The sequence below is a fragment of the Aquarana catesbeiana genome, linkage group LG11 (genome assembly GCF_042186555.1).
Source record: "Aquarana catesbeiana isolate 2022-GZ linkage group LG11, ASM4218655v1, whole genome shotgun sequence".
Classification (NCBI taxonomy): domain Eukaryota; kingdom Metazoa; phylum Chordata; class Amphibia; order Anura; family Ranidae; genus Aquarana; species Aquarana catesbeiana.
Window position 1 is genome coordinate 230084707 of NC_133334.1, and position 18096 is coordinate 230102802.

Consider the following 18096-nt stretch of genomic DNA (forward strand, 5'->3'; position numbering starts at 1 on the left):
GTTGTTCTGAGCCCAACTTGGCCCGTAGGGGCCGCTGCTAGAGGTGAGAGGCTGGGGGAACAGGTGGCGCCCTGCGGATAGGGATTGGCTGAAGTGGACATTGATCGTCCTTTTTTTTTGCATATCGATTTTCCTTTGCATTTTGCAATTTATTTATTTTTTTACATATGAACTGTTTTGAAGATACTGTACACATTTATTTTGTTGGATATGTACACTGTCACTGTACTTCCCTAACCTGCCATATACTGTCACTGTACTGCCCTAACCTGCCGTATACTGTCACTGTACTTCCCTAACCTGCCATATACTGTCACTGTACTGCTGTATACTGTCACTGTACTGCTGTATATTGTCACTGTACTGCTCTAACCTTTTTTTTTATCTCATGGACGAAATATAGGAAATAACGTATATATCATACAATTAGTCCATAAACACTGCATATATCATTTGAGGAAAATATGCTTATAAAATAGTTTACCATTTGTCAATTAAAAAAAAAAAAAAATGTCCCCGGATTTCATTTTAAAAAAAATCTGGTCACCTTACTGTAGGAGTGATGGCACGGGTCGTCTGAGAGTGGATCCCAGCTCCCGGTCCCGCCTCGGCCCGTTTCCTGGCTCTTCTCCTGCTCCTGCTGCTTCCCGTTCCTCTCCATGTGACCATGCTGCTGTTCCTCTGACAGGGCTCACGGATCACTTGAGGCTGGAGGCTCCAGCCCGGCTAGGTGAGTTTTCTGGCCCTTCACTGCGACCTGTTGGCCACTACACACAACAACAGCCTGTTTTTCTTGCCATAGATTTGAGCTACTCCCGGCATTCTCTTCCCTCTGCACCTCCTCCCAGGATCAACTGTCTGTCTCCAGGGCTTATGCATCCGGATCCTCCTGCCGGCGACCACCTGCGGCAAAGGGCAGCCCCTGATGGACCTCCGTTGGGTTCCCCTGCTCAGCCTCCATTGTGTGAGTATGACTGGGGTGGTTTGGGGTAGCGATTCTTGTAATATTTCTGCAGACAAGTAAGTAATACTTAGGACCATATGATATTTCAGTTTTTCTTTTTTTAATAAAACTGCAAAAATGTCAACAATTCTGTGTTTTTCTGTCAATATGGGGTGCTGTGTGTACATTAATGAGGAAAAAAATGAACTTAAATGATTTTAGTAAATGGCTGCAATATAACAAAGAGTGAAAAAATTTAAGGGGGTCTGAATACTTTCCAACCCCACTGTAATTGTGAAGTGGAAGGAAAATTATAAATGGTTTTCACAATTTTTTACAAATAAATATCTGAAAAGTGTGGCGTGCATTTGTATTTAGCCCCCTTTACTCTGATTACTCTAATTAATTAACGCTTGGCCAGTGCATCACCTTTACCCTCCGCTTCTTTAGCAAGGCAGTGGCCATCTTGGAGGTGTGTTTGGGGTCGCTATCATGTTGGAATTCTGCCCTGCGGCCCAGTCTCCGAAGGGAGGGGATCATGCTCTGCTTCAGTATGTCACAGTACATGTTGGCATTCATGGTTCCATCAATGAACTGTAGCTCCCCAGTGCCGGCAGCACTCATACCACCATGCTTGACTGTAGGCAAGACACACTTGTCTTTGTATTCCTCACCTGGTTGCCGCCACACACGCTTGACACCATCTGAACCAAATAAGTTCATCTTGGTCTCATCAGACCACAGGACATGGTTCCAGTAATCCATGTCCTTAGTCTGCTTGTCTTCAGCAAACTGTTTGCAGGCTCTTGTGCATCATCTTTAGAAGAGGCTTCGTTCTGGCCATGCAGACCAATTTGATGCAGTGTGTGGCGTATGGTCTAAGCACTGACAGGCTGACCCCCCACCCCATCAACCTCTGCAGCAATGTTGGCAGCACTCATACATCTATTTCCCAAAGACAACCACTGGTATGAGCACGTGCAATCAACATCTTTGGTTGACCATGGTGTTTGAGTGGAACCTGTCCTGTTAAACCGTTGTATGGTCTTGACCACCATGCTGCAGCTTATTTTCTGGGTCTTGGCAATCTTCTTATAGCCTAGACCATCTTTATGTAGAGCAACAATTCTTTTTTTCAGATCTTCAGAGAGTTCTTTGCCATGAGGTGCCATGTTGAGCTTCCAGTGACCAGTATGAGAGAGTGAGAGCGATAACACCAAATTTAACACACCTGCTCCCCATTCACATCTGAGACCTTGTAACACTAATGAGTCACATGACATCGGGGAGGCAAAATGGCTAATTGGGTCCATTGCTAATTGCGGTTTAGACATTAATGGCTGGGTGTTGAGTTATTTTGAGGGGACAGCAAATTGACACTGTTATACAAGCTGTACACTCACTACTTTACATTGTAGCAAAGTGTCATTTCTTCAGTGTTGTCACATAAAAAGATATAATAAAATATTCACAATCATATCATATATATATATATATATATATATATATATATATATATATACACACACACACACGTGTATAGTCCTATATATACAAACCTTTACCCACAGTTTTAATTATAAGTGCATGCATGATAAGTAATTGGTAACACTTAGGCCTTGCATATATGCAACTTAGAAAAAGCTTCTAAATCTGGCCATAGATTTTCTAACAAAAACCCTTAGGAAAAGAATGTTCTTAGAAAGTTTGTTAGTTTTTCCAATCAGTGGATCAAATCGACATTCCTTTTCAACCGCAGTGACAAAAAAATGTGAAGGAGCAGGATGGATAATTTTCCTCAAAAAAATTTCTAATAATGTATTTGGTTTTCGTTCGGTAAAATCCATTCATTCCAAAGTCAAATGTGAAAAGCAAACAAAATCTTTTGTATGACCTTCAAACATTATGACAATGTTCTTTGAATTTTTGTAGCAATTTTCCTAAGAATTTTTGTTTGAAATTCTTTTCATCTGCTGTATGGGCAGCTTTAGGCCTCATGCACAGGAACATAAAAAGACTGCTGTGTTTTTTTTATACCATTAACGCCGCTGTATGTTATTTATTGTGGTCATGCACATGCAGGCATTTTTGTGTGAATTTGTACGCAGCACAGTGTTTTTTATGTGCAAAACTGCATCTAAACGTGCATAAGCGCACATGTAAATTTATTCCATTGGCCAGAATAAATGATAATGCTGCCCAGTAGAATGCATTTACGCTGAACACAATACACGTGTACACGCATAGACTTACGCAGCATAGAGGCATTTTTTCTGCCAATTCATGGGTACTGTTGTTACCGTGTTCAGTTTTTTTTTATTCCTGTAAAAGTACCTCTATGTTAGCCTATGTGGCAATGCATGCAAAGACATTTAGGCTGGGTTCATTCTTGTGCAATGTTAGACATTGCATGTGATTCGCACCGCACTACTGTGCAGATCACATGAGATGTCTGCGCGATGCAAATTCAGCCATACAAATTGTATGGCTGAATTCACATCACATTCGACCCAAAATGGTGTGGTGCCCTTTATTTGGTCTGCACTGGAATCGGATTGCATGGGTGTTCACACCCATGCGATTCCATTCCTGCACCATTTGACAGTTCGCATTGCGATATGAGAACTGATCTGAGGGTGTTATTAAAGTGTAACTCCACTTTTGTTGAGAAAAAAACATTCCCCTTTGGGTGATCAATGAACATTGCAAAGATTATAACAACCTTGTTGCAGATTCCTACTTTTTGTTATTCTGAAGAAATCCATGTGTGTTTGTCTCTGCCTCTGTTCTGAGTGGGTCTAATGGAAGTGGTTTCATACTTAACCATTTAAGGACTGAGCCTCTTTCTGAGATTTGTTGTTTACAAGTTAAAAACAGTTTTTTTTTTGCTAGAAAATTACTTAGAACCCCCAAACATTATACATTTTTTTTAACACCCTAGAGAATAAAATGGCGGTCGTTGCAATACTTTCTGTCACACCATATTTGCACAGCGGTCTTACAAGCGTGCTTTTTTTGGAAGAAATACTTTTTTGAATTAAAAATATAAGACAACAGTAAAGTTAGCCCAATTTTTTTTTATATTGTGAAAGATAATGTTACGCCAAGTAAATTGATACCCAACATGTCACGCTTCAAAATTGCGCCCACTCGTGGAATGGCGACAAACTTTTACCCTTAAAAATCTCTAGAGGCGATGTTTAAAAAATTCTACAGGTTGCATGTTTTAAGTTACAGAGGAGGTCTAGGGCTAGAATTATTGCCCTCGCTCTACCGATCGTGGCGATACCTCACATGTGTGGTTTGAATACCGTTTTCATATGTGGGCGCTACTCAGGTATGCATTCGCTTCTGCACGCGAGCTCATCGGGACGGGGCGTGTTTAAAAACATTTTTTTTTTATTGTTATTTATTTTATTTTTTATTTTTAGTTTTTTTTTTTTTTTTTTTTTTTTTTTAAATTGTGTCACTTTTATTCCTATTAAAAGTAAAAGAAAAAAGCATGACAGGAACTCTTAAATATGAGATCTGGGGTCAAAAAGACCTCAGATCTCATATTTACACTAAAATGCAATAAAAAAAATAAAATTGTCATTTAACCACTTCCCGCCCGGCCCATAGCAGATGACGGCCGGGCAGTGGTTTAGTGATCCTGACTGGGCGTCATATGACGTTCAGCAGGATAACATGCCGCCGCGCGCAGCGATCGGTGGGTCAGCCTGACACACCGCTCCACCGATCTTGGTAAAGAGCCTCCGGCGGAGGCTCTTTACCACATGATCAACCGTGTCCAATCACGGCTGATCAAGATGACAATAGGAAGAGCTGTTGATGGGCTTTTCCTCACTCGCGTCTGACAGACGCGAGTAGAGGAGAGCCGATCGGCGGCTCCCCTGACAGGGGGGTCTGCGCTGATTGTTTATCAGTGCAGCCCCCCCTCAGATCACCACACTGGACCACCAGGGATCGCCACTAGGACCACCAGGGAAGGGGCAACATGTGGATGGCCAGGTATGTTCCACATGTGCCCAATTTGTGCCCAATCTGTGCCCAAAAATGGGCACTGATTGGCACCATTATGTTTCAGTTCTGCCCAGCAATGCCACCAATCAGTGTCATCAGTGCCACCTGTCAGTGCCACCCGTAAGTACCCATCAGTGCCACCTACGAGTGCCCATCAGTGCCGCATACCAGTGCCACCTCATTGGTGCCCATCAGTGCCGCCGTATCAATGCCCGTCAGTGCAGCCATATCAGTGCCCGTCATTGAAGAAGAAAACGTACTTATTTACAAAAATTTTTAACAGAAATAAAGAAAAACTTGTTTTTTTTTTTCAAAATTTTCTGTCTTTTTTATTTGTTGCGCAAAAAATAAAAACCGCAGAGGTCATCAAATACCACCAAAATAAAGCTTTATTTGTGGGAACAAAATGATAAAAAAAATTTGTTTGGGTACAGTGTTATATGACTGCGCAATTGTCATTCAAATTGCAACATCGCTGAAAGCTGAAAATTGGCCTGGATGGGAAGGTGTCTAAGTGCCTGGTATTAAAGTGGTTAAAAAAAAAAAAAGGTTCTTTAAGAGCTATGGGTGGAAGTGACGTTTTGACGTCGCTTCCACCCTGCAATGATATGGAGACGGGTGGGGGCCGTTTGTAAACTTACTCTGTCAATATCCCCACACACTTACTCCTTATATTCTGTGACACATATTTACTATGCCCTGGGGTAGGCACAGCTGTCACACATTTCATAGAACCTGCCTTCTGACCTACGTACAGAGGTGCTGAGAGGAGGAGTTCCAGGAGGTGGAGTCAGTACGGGAATCTCCGCTTTCAGGCTACAAGGTACCATGGGATATGTAGTCCTTAGAAATTGAAAGTAAACAGAGGAGAAGCAAAGCATGCATGGTAATATGGAAAGAGACGGACAGCAGACAGGCTGCACTCACAACATGAAGGATTATATTGGATTATCAATATTGTCAACGCTGTAGAGCCATCAATAGTGGACAATTGGTGTATACTCCGCGCCAAATAATAAACACTCAAAAAACTAAAAAACTGTGAAGCTGCTCCCCAAATGGGTATAATAATACTCAAAAAGTGATTAGGTAATATAAAGAGGGCGCTTTTTTGTAATTACTCTTGGTAAATAAATCTATAAAGCAATACTCAAAAATAAATTGACATGCATACATAAATTAGATAAATAGATCAATTTAAGTGATCGGATGACAATGAAGTCACCCATGATTAGAAAATTGTAAAAGTAAATAGTCCCAAACAAAAGTTCATAGTGATCTAAAAACAAAATTCTTCTGTGTAGATAATCTTCCAAAGAAGTAGTGAATAAGCCTTCACCAGACACTATAACGACCCCCATCGTGTTCTAGGTAAATGATCTGCTTACCAGAAAGATTTGTCTTCTTTAATTAAAAAGAAAGTCAAAAGACGCTTTGGCAGGATAGTGCCTGCTCACATAGATATAGCCTGGAGATGTATAGGAACCTTCCTCAGAGTTATGCGTGGGATGTATAAAAGAAATGATAGAAACCCATATCGTAATCCTATTTATTAAAAAGTAATAAAAAAGCAAAAGCCGAGTGGCCGCTTACATGTACAAGTGCCTTTACCCGGCACTGGGGCTGCTGGCTTGTTTCTTATGGATGGCTGTGTATGGCGCCTTGCTTCCACCTCCGTGGTTGGCGTGCGCTTCACCACCCGACTGGAAACAACCAGAGGGACCGGAAGTGACGTGGAGTAGCATGACCAGGTACCGCCTCGACGTACGTTTCGTGATTACGTCTTCACGTGAAAAACGGATGGGTCTGCAGGATCAGAAGAGGATAAGTGCGGCACGGACGGAGCTCAAGCAACTCGTGTCCTCACATCCCTGGCGTTGGCCACGCCCCCACAGCAGATGAGGTTTCATGTTGATAAATGTAAAGTTATGCACTTGGGGGCTAAGAATATGCATGCATCATACATACTAGGGGGAGTACAACTGGGGAAATCAATGGTGGAGAAGGATATGGGGGTTTTGGTAGATCATAAGCTCAATAATAGCATGCAGTGCCAAGCTGTGGTTTCAAAGTGAGCAAAGTCCTTTCTTCTATTAAGAGAGGTATGGACTCCAGAGAGAGAGAGAGAGAGAGAGATATCATTTTGCCCCTGTACAAATCATTAGTAAGACCTCATCTGGAATATACAGTTCAGTTTTGGGCACCAGTTCTCAAAAAGGATATCGGGGAACTTGAAAAAGTGCAGAGAAGGGCAACCAAACTGATAAGAGGCATGGAGGAGCTCAGCTATGAGGAACGATTAGAGGAACTGAATTTATTCACAATTGAGAAGAGGAGATTAAAGCGGAGTTCCACACAAAAATGGAACTTCCGCTTTTCGGAACCCTCCCCCCCAGGGTGTCACATTTGGCACCTTTCAGGGGGGAGGGGGGTGCAGATACCTGTCTAAGACAGGTATTTGCACCCACTTCCGGCGTAGACTCCCATGGGAGTCTGCCTCTTCCTGTCCCTCCGTGCTGTCTCCTGGGAAACACACAGCTCCCAGGAGAGAGCAGGGACCAGTTACGATGCGCAGCATGACTCGCGCATGCGCAGTAGGGAACCGGGAAGTGAAGCCGCAACGCTTCACTTCCTGATTCCCTAACCTAGGATGGCGGCGGCGGCAGCTGCCGAGAACCGAGCGGGTTCTCGGCGTCGCCTGCCGACATCGCTGGACCCTGGGACAGGTAAGTGGCCATTTATTAAAAGTCAGCAGCTGCAGTATTTGTAGCTGCTGGCTTTTAATATTTTTTTTTTTGGCGGTATAGGTGGACCCCCGCTTTAAGGGGGGAATTGATCAACATGTACAAATATATAAGGGGTCCATATAGTGAACTTGGTGTTGAGTTATTCACTTTACGGTCGTCACAGAGGACAAGGGGGCACTCTTTACGCCTAGAGGAAAAGAGATTTCATCTCCAAATATGGAAGGTTTCTTCACAGTAAGAGCTGTGAAAATGTGGAATAGACTCCAGCCAGAGGTGGTTCTGGCCAGCTCAGTGGATTGCTTTAAGAAAGTCCTGGATTTTTTCCTAAATGTACATAATATAACTGTGTACTAACATTTATAGGTAAAGTGGATCCAGGGAAAATACGATTGCCTCTTGGGGATCAGGAAATAATTTTTTCCCCTGCTGTAGCTAATTGGATCATGCTTTGCTGGGGATTTTCGCCTTCCTCTGGACCAACTGTGGGTATAGGATTGAGTATATGGGATTGTATGATATTATTTTTTTATTTTATTTATTTGTATGGTTTTCAACCTGACTAACTCTGTAACTATGTACCATGGACTCTGGTAGTTTCCGGTGTCCCCTCTGGGGTAGGGATCCTCTGGCTGTGGCAAATGTATGCAACAAAAATATTGATATTTTAGGGTTCCAGATCACTAGCCAATCGCTTTTGCAACAGCGAACAGCCTTTATCGCCAGCATAAACTTGTCCCTTAGCAGGGTTTAAAGTCCCTGCCTGCTCCAGGGGTCCAGAGAAACGATCACCACAGCTCAGCAGTGTCTCAGTAACCAAACAGCACACAGTTCCTTCTCACAAGTGTATCATGCTCCACACAACACCTCATGGACCAATTGGGTCCAGGGTACGGGGTTAGGTCCCCAGAAAGACCTACAAGCACAATCGACTCTGTTTGCTATAAGGCAAAAGGGTCCAACTCATTTGGTGAGTCTAGAATTTACACTACCCCCAAGAGGTGGATCACCACAATATTGAGACTTGGAGCACTAGCACCTTTTTGCACAGGAAAATGACTATTTGCACTATTATCACTATTTGTACTTGTATTCATGTTGCACTATTGTCACTTTATTATCTTCTTTTTTTTCCTTGTCAAAAGAAGTTTATTGAGTATACAATGTTATAAAGATACATAAAGTAAGTTTACAAGGATCTATAAAATAAGCTCATTGATTTACAGTAGGGTTTATATAGGTAAATATCATGAAATTTCAAATATTAAACATTGGGTTCACGTAAACCTAAATTAAAGATATATATCATTTCCTTAGTTACTTTTGTAGGTATTTAAATGATTTATACCTACTATACATATTGTTTACAAGTAGAGTGTATATAGGTCAAATAAATTCTGATAATGAGCTTTAATCGTAAAGTGGAGAAAAGGAAAGAGAAAGAAGAAAAAGGGTTGAAAGGTAGAGGTATGGTTCACAAGGTTGTCCCGCTCGTCAGTTTATTATTCTTTTTAGTTCTCTTTGAAGCCTTAGAATGGGTGTCTCTGTAAGTCATTTAATCTGTTACCATGGCAACAGGACAGAGTCATTGAAGTTTGACAGGAACTGTTGTTTTATCCAAGGATGCCAAAGTTTTTCAAATTTTGGAATTTGATTTTGATCGATGGCTACCATCTTAGCATGGGACATTGTATTATTCATTCTGTGAATTGTTTCTGCTAGTACCAATGTAGGAGATTTCCATGCCTTGGCCACTGTTTGTTTTGCAGCCGTTATTAGTTGGATCATAAGTTTGAATTGAGAGAGTGTTAACCATTCCGGTTTTAGATTAAGTAAAGTTAAATATGGATCTGGTTGTATTATTTTTTTAAATATTTTAGATGCAATCACGAAGACTTCCTTCCAGAAGGTTTGGATTACTGGGCACGTCCACCATATGTGTAAATATGTGCCTATTTCTGGGCATCCTCGAAAACAAAGAGCGGAGGTATTAGGTGAATATTTTGCCACTCTAGCGGGTACAAGGTACCAGCGAGTTAGGACTCTATAATTTGTCTCCAGTGCTAAGATGTTGGGTGAAGATGACTTAGATGTGAGCCATATGTTAGACCAGTCCGTGTCTTCTAAAGTTCGTCCCAGGTCCTCCTCCCACCTCTGAACGTAAGAGGGTCTATTAAGATTTGCTACTCCATATAATTGATTATAAAGCGATGAAATTGTACCTTTAGCAAATGGATCTTTTGTACAGATTCAAAAATGGATAATTGGGATAATGGTGTATCCCCCTTTAGGAATGGTGTATAGAAATTTTTGATTTGGAGATATCTAAATATCTCAGAGTTTGGTAGATCATATTTTTCTCTAAGCGATGGGAATGAAAGGAATGATTTAGATGCTATGAAGTCATTTAGTGTCTGAATGCCTGATGTTGTCCAAGCCTTAAAAGAATTTGGGTAGATCCATGCCGGATAAAAGGCCGGATTTCTGATAAAAGAAAGGAGAGGATTGTGTGGAGATTGTAACTGATATTTGGTTTTTAGTTTATCCCAGAGAGATAAGAAGTGTTTAGTTATGGGATTATGAATTTTAAAGCGGTCTTTAGGATCAAGCCATAATAAATTTGATATTAATAGAGGGTCATTTTCTGAAGCCTCTATAAATAGCCATAATGGGATTTCCTGTTTTGCATGGTATTTGGACAGACTGGCCAAATGTGCTGCTCTGTAGTAGTTAGTAAAATTAGGGTATCCCAGGCCTCCTTTATTTTTGGGAAGATGTAGTGTGTGTATAGGTATACGTGGTTTAGAAGAGCCCCATATAAACGAAGTTGCTCTTTTTTGTACTATTCTCAAAAAATAGGAAGGAATTAGAATAGGGAGGACTCTGAATAGATAAAGCAATTTGGGTAGAATAGTCATTTTGATTGCATTAATCTTCCCTATCCAGGATAAAGGAAGTTGCGACCATTGTTTTATTAGATTTGTGATCTGTCTTAATACAGGAGGATAATTGGTTGAGAATAAGTCAGAATGAGATGCTGTTAAATGAATTCCAAGATATGGGATTGATTTTTCTGCCCATGTGAATGGGAGTGCAGCCCTAGCCGGGATCAATTCCATGTTTGTGAGTGAAATATTAAGCACTAGGCATTTCTTAGGATTAATCATAAGGCCGGATAGGGCTGCAAATCCATCAAGAGCTGGTATTAAGTTAGGACCAGAGACCTGTGGTGATGATAGAAAAAGTAATATATCGTCTGCAAATATACATAATTTGTGTGTAATACCTCCTACTTCAATGCCAGTTATAGTTTGGTTTGTTCTGATGTATTGGGCCATGGGTTCGAGTATAAGGGCAAATAATAAGGGAGATAATGGGCAACCCTGTCGGGTACCTCTTTCGATATTAAAGACTTCAGATTTGTATCCAGCATATTTTATATAGGCTTTGGGTTTATTATATAATGCTTTGATCCATGTTAAAAAGTGGGGTCCAAAACCCCATTTTTGTAATGAATATTGCATATATTGCCAGGATACTGTGTCAAATGCCCTCTTAATATCGAGAGATAGAAAACATAAAGGGATTTTCCGTTTTTTAGCAATATGTGCCAATAACACTGCCCTGCGTATATTATCGCCTGCCTGTCTATTTGGCATGAAGCCTACTTGATCTCTATGTATTAATTTTCCTATAATGCTATTGAGGCGTTTTGCTATTATTTTTGCTAATAATTTAATATCGAGGTTTAACAGAGAGATAGGCCGATAATTCACACAGGAAGTATCATCAGAAAGGGGTTTTGGGATCATACAAACAATTGCCATTAGTGTTTCTTGCCGAAAAGAATGTCCATCTAGAAGTTTGTTAAAAGTTTCAGTGAGAATGGGAGAGAGTATTTCTGAGAATGTTTTATAGTATAAAGCCGAGTAGCCGTCTGGGCCTGGTCTTTTGTTAAGTTTTAGGTCTTTTATGGCATTAGCAACTTCATCTATAGTTATAGGCTCATCCAAACTGCTTTTTTGATTCTGAGATAACTCAGGTAAGGTTATTTTTGAGAAGAAGGATTCAGCCTCTGTAGGATTAAATTCATTGTTTGTCTTGTATAAAGTTGCGAGATGTGAGTGAAATTTATGGACTATTTTAACTGGATTACAAGTGTAAACATTTTTTGATAATTTCAAACGTATTGGTTTGAAAGATTTGTTAGTTGAATTTAATGCCCGAGCCAAATATGTACCTGGTTTGTTTGTATTCATGTAGAAATTGTGTTTGGAGCGTTTGAGGGATTTATCAACTGACTCAGTGAGAAATAGATCGTATTCCAATCTAGATTTTTCCAGATGAGATTTTGTACTCTGAGATGGATTATCTTGAAATGATATGTAGGCTGCATTTAAATTGAGTTCTAGTTTTTTTGCTAGATTTTTGCGTTCCAGTTTAAATAGTGCCATTTGTCTTTGTATTGTACCACGCAAGACAGGCTTATGAGCTTCCCACAGTGTTATTGGGGAAATGTCTGTTGTATTATTAATTGATATGTATTCCTTTAAAGCTTGTTCAATGGCCATCTGATGTAGTGGGTGTTTGAGCATTATGTCCGGTAAGTACCACGTTGGGTCATGCGCTTTTGGTATGGCTGAGGCTATAGTAGTGTATACTGCATTATGGTCAGACCACGGAATCGGAATTATATCTGATGCAATAATTTCTGGTATCATTCCTATTGTTAGAAAAATATGATCTATTCGGGTGAAGGTTTGATGAGGGTGCGAGAAATAAGTGAATTTCTTTTTCATTGGGTTACTTTCTCTCCATGAATCTACCAGATTGTATTTGGAAAGAAGTTGAGAAAAAGGTAATCTAGAGGTTATTTTGGATGGTGTAAAAGGTGATTTATCTAGAAATGGGAGGAGGACCTGGTTCGAATCCCCACACATTATCACTGTTCCTATTTTGTGTGTAATAATCACTTGTAATATATGTGAGAGGAATGGTGTAGGTTGTTTGTTAGGAGCGTAGTAGGAAATCACTGTGATTGCTGTATCCATTATATAACCCATGAGTATCAGGTATCTACCTTCTGGGTCTTTAATTTCTGATGATAAGGTGAATGGTGTGGATCGGTGAAATGCAATTAGAGTTCCCCTTTGCTTGGTACAGGCAGAAGCCGTGTAAATTTGTTGATAAAAAGGAGAAATATATTTTGGAGTAGAATCTTTGGTGAAGTGTGTTTCTTGGAGGCATACTATGTGAGCCTTCTTGTTATGGAAAGTACGGAAGGCTTTGGTCCTTTTTTGAGGGACATTTATTCCCTGAACATTCAGGGAAAGTATATTCAGTGGTGCCATGGCAATAGATCAAATAGTTTTGACTTACTTTTTGTTATGCAGAGCTGACTGCGCAGATCAACCTGTGTGGACTGAAGAGATGAATAGATAGAAAAGAAACCAGTGAATTCTGGAGTAAAGAGTAAACAAAAAACATATGAGATTAGATGATACATTGTATAAATTATTTTTTGCAAGTAATCACAATTTACCCGTGAAAGAGAATAAATATCTCTCTCAGGGGAATAAGTGCCTTCGTCACACTCCCACATAATATGGTTGGGAGAATGAGGAGGGCTAATGGGGGTACACGGATCTTCCGCTTACAGGAGAGAAGTGCTATGTCAAAAGACATCAAAATGATGATTCATTAATTGGAGTGCAGAATATAGTTTTTGTTGAAATTATTTATTCCAGGGTGGTTGTTTATGGTTAGTCTTGCCCTAGGCTAAATAATTCAGTTAGAAAGGTACTGTTAATAACTTTGGTATTGATGAAGATAGTTTGAATTATTTTGGGATTTTAACCCTTTTAGAGTAAACAATTACATATTTTATTCATATGCAACTGTTTAAATATGTTAACTCATAAAATTGAGGTTGTATTGCTTCAGATTAGAATAAACAAAAACATAATTCTAGGAACTAGTTAGGTAATAATATATTTGTTTTAAGAAAAGAAAGAAAAAGCTTCCATTACTTCTGGATTATTGAACATATTTGTCCTAAAAAGTAATAAATCTATTGTTATTACCTGATAATATATAACTGAACAAGAATTTCCTTATTTCACTTATATATTCTAAGGCTATATGAATCAGAAGTAATAAGAAATATAACTGGAATGTAACATGATCCCACACAGTGTGTGACTATCAGAATGCAGTTACATTCAGTTATAAATATAGGTTTTTTATAGAGAACCATCTCTTAGTATAATAAATGAAGAGATATCAGGAATTAGGATGTCAGTCCATTGAATCATCTTGGTCCATGGATGATGTGGCATAACGGCCTCTTTTGTGAGAATGATGATTCCCATTTTGTTCTGAAATTTTCTGGGTGCTGCCTGAAGGTGAAGATGATGCCATTCTACTGCGTGTGGGAGTGTTGCTGCTTGTGGGTTCTGTCAGATTTAATTTTAAAAGGGTTTGTTGTAGTTCATCTGCTGATCTGCTTCTGTAAATTGTACCTTGGTAGTTAAATCTGACTGAAAAGGGGAAGCCCCATTGATACATAATGTTGTGGCGTTGCAGTTCCATTAGTTGGGGTTTCATGGATCGTCTTTTAGTAATAGTAAGTTGGGATAGGTCAGCAAAAATTTGATAATTGTGTCCTTGAAAATTAAGTTCCTTTTTTTCTCTTGCAGCAATTAGTATTTGTTCTTTCGTTCTGTAATAATGAAATTTTGTGATTATATCACGTGGGGGTCCATCTTTCTTTTTGGCTGTGAGGGCTCTGTGTACTCTGTCCAGTTCTAAACATTCAATAGGGATATCTGGCTTTAGTTCTTGTAATAGAGCAGTAATAGTAGATTGCAGGTCTGTCACAGTTTCAGGTATTCCCCTTATGCGCAAGTTTGAACGTCTGGCTCTATTTTCGTTATCTTCGAGCTTAGTTTGAAGTATTAAATTCTCTTTTTTTAACCACTTGAGCCCCGGACCATTATGCTGCCTAAGGACCAGAGGTCTTTTTCCAATTTGGCACTGCGTCGCTTTAACTGCTAATTGCGCGGTTATGCAATGCTGTACCCAAACGAAATTTGCGTCCTTTTCTTCCCACAAATAGAGCTTTCTTTTGATGGTATTTGATCACTTCTGCAGTTTTTATTTTTTGCGCTATAAACGGAAAAAGACCGAAAATTTTGAAAAAAAATGATATTTTCTACTTTTTGTTATAAAAAAAATCCAATAAACTCAATTTTAGTCATACATTTAGGCCAAAATGTATTCGGCCACATGTCTTTGGTAAAAAAAATGTCAATAAGCGTATATTTATTGGTTTGCGCAAAAGTTATAGCGTCTACAAACTAGGGTACATTTTCTGGAATTTACACAGCTTTTAGTTTATGACTGCCTATGTCATTTCTTGAGGTGCTAAAATGGCAGGGCAGTACAAAACCCCCCCAAATGACCCCATTTTGGAAAGTAGACACCCCAAGGAAATTGCTGATAGGCATGTTGAACCCATTGAATATTTATTTTTTTTGTCCCAAGTGATTGAATAATGACAAAAAAAAAAAAAAAAAAAAATATTTACAAAAAGTTGTCACTAAATGATATATTGCTCACACAGGCCATGGGCCTATGTGGAATTGCACCCCAAAATATATTCAGCTACTTCTCCTGAGTACGGGGATACCACATGTGTGGGACTTTTTGGGAGCCTAGCCGCGTATGGGACCCCGAAAACCAATCACCGCCTTCAGGATTTCTAAGGGTGTAACTTTTTGATTTCACTCTTCACTGCCTATCACAGTTTCGGAGGCCATGGAATGCCCAGGTGGCACAAACCCCCCCCAAATGACCCCATTTTGGAAAGTAGACACCCCAAGCTATTTGCTGAGAGGCATATTGAGTCCATGGAATATTTTATATTTTGACACAAGTTGCGGGAAAGTGACACTTTTTTTTTTTTTTTTTTTTTTTTGCACAAAGTTGTCACTAAATGATATATTGCTCACACAGGCCATGGGCCTATGTGGAATTGCACCCCAAAATACATTTAGCTGCTTCTCCTGAGTATGGGGATACCACATGTGTGGGACTTTTTGGGAGCCTAGCCGCGTACGGGGCCCCGAAAACCAATCACCGCCTTCAGCGTTTTTAAGGGCGTGAATTTTTGATTTTACTCTTCACTGCCTAACACCGTTTCGGAGGCCATGGAATGCCCAGGTGGCACAAACCCCCCCCAAATGACCCCATTTTGGAAAGTAGACACCCCAAGCTATTTGCTGAGAGGCATGGTGAGTATTTTGCAGCTCTCATTTGTTTTTGAAAATGAAGAAAGACAAGAAAAAACTTTTTTTTTTTTTCTTTTTTCAAATTTCAAAACTTTGTGACAAAAAGTGAGGTCTGCAAAATACTCACTATACCTCTCAGCAAATAGCTTGGGGTGTCTACTTTCCAAAATGGGGTCATTTGGGGGGGTTTTGTGCCACCTGGGCATTCCATGGCCTCCGAAACTGTGATAGGCAGTGAAGAGTGAAATCAAAAATTCACGCCCCTTAGAAAGCCTGAAGGCGGTGCTTGGTTTTCGGGGTCCCGTACACGGCTAGGCTCCCAAAAAGTCTCACACATATGGTATCCCCGTACTCAGGAGAAGCAGCAGAATGTATTTTGGGGTGTAATTTCACATATTCCCATGGCATGTTTGAGCAATATATCATTTAGTGACAACTTTGTGCAAAAAAAAAAAAAAAAAAAAAAAAATTTGTCTCTTTCCCGCAACTTGTGTCGCAATATAAAATATTCCATGGACTCGACATGCCTCTCAGCAAATAGCTTGGGGTGTCTACTTTCCAAAATGGGGTCATTTGGGGGGGTTTTGAACTGTCCTGGCATTTTATGCACAACATTTAGAAGCTTATGTCACACATCACCCACTCTTCTAACCACTTGAAGACAAAGCCCTTTCTGACACTTATTTTTTACATGAAAAAGTTTTTTTTTTTTTGCAAGAAAATTACTTTGAACCCCCAAACATTATATATTTTTTTAAAGCAAATGCCCTACAGATTAAAATGGTGGGTGTTTCATTTTTTTTTTTCACACAGTATTTGCGCAGCGATTTTTCAAACGCATTTTTTGGGGAAAAAACACACTTTTTTAAATTTTAATGCACTAAAACACACTATATTGCCCAAATGTTTGATGAAATAAAAAAGATGATCTTAGACCGAGTACATGGATACCAAACATGACATGCTTTACAATTGCGCACAAACGTGCAGTGGCAACAAAATAAATACATTTTTAAAAGCCTTTAAAAGCCTTTACAGGTTACCACTTTAGATCTACAGAGGAGGTCTACTGCAAAAATTACTGCCCTCGATCTGACCTTCGCGGCGATACCTCACATGCATGGTGCAATTGCTGTTTACGTTTGACGACAGACCGCCGCTTGCGTTCGCCTTAGCGCAAGAGCAGGGGGCGACAGGGGTGCTTTTTTTTTTTTTTTTTTTTTTCTTTATTATTTTTTTGCTTTTTTATCTTATTTTTAAACTGTTCCTTTCATTTTTTTTTTTTTTAAATCATTTTTATTGTTATCTCGGGGAATGTAAATATCCCCTATGATAGCAATAGGTAGTGACAGGTACTCTTTTTTGAAAAAATTGGGGTCTATTAGACCCTAGATCTCTCCTCTGCCCTCAAAGCATCTGACCACACCAAGATCGGTGTGATAAAATGCTTCCCCAATTTCCCAATGGCGCTGTTTACATCCGGCGAAATCTAAGTCATAAAATGCTCGTAGCTTCCGGTTTCTTAGGCCATAGAGATGTTTGGAGCCACTCTTGTCTCTGATCAGCTCTATGGTCAGCTGGCTGAATCACCGGCTGCATTCTCAGGTTCCCTGTTGAGACAGGAGAGCCAGAGAAAAACACGGAAGACGGTGGGGGGGGGGGGGCATTCCCTCCCACGGGTTGTAAAGGCAGTCTAGAGGCTAATTAGCCGCTAGGATTGCTTTTACATGAAAGCCGACCGCTGGCTGAAAAGAATGATACCAAGATGATACCTAAACCTGCAGGCATCATTCTGGTATAACCACTCAAAGTTGTGAATGGCGTACCTGAAGACAAAAAAATGGTTAACAATAAAGCACAGTAAACAATAAAGTATAAATAATTACATACCTGAAAAACAAACATGATAAAACATAATAACAATAACAATAACAATAAAACACTGCAGAATAGAATACAGTAAAAAAAGAGCAGAACAATAGAGAGAGAGAATAGAGAGAGAGAACAATAAAACGACAACTATTTTTTTTTATTTTATATATATTTTTTTTTTTTTTACACTTTTTTTGTAACTAACTTTTATAACTGTAACCGG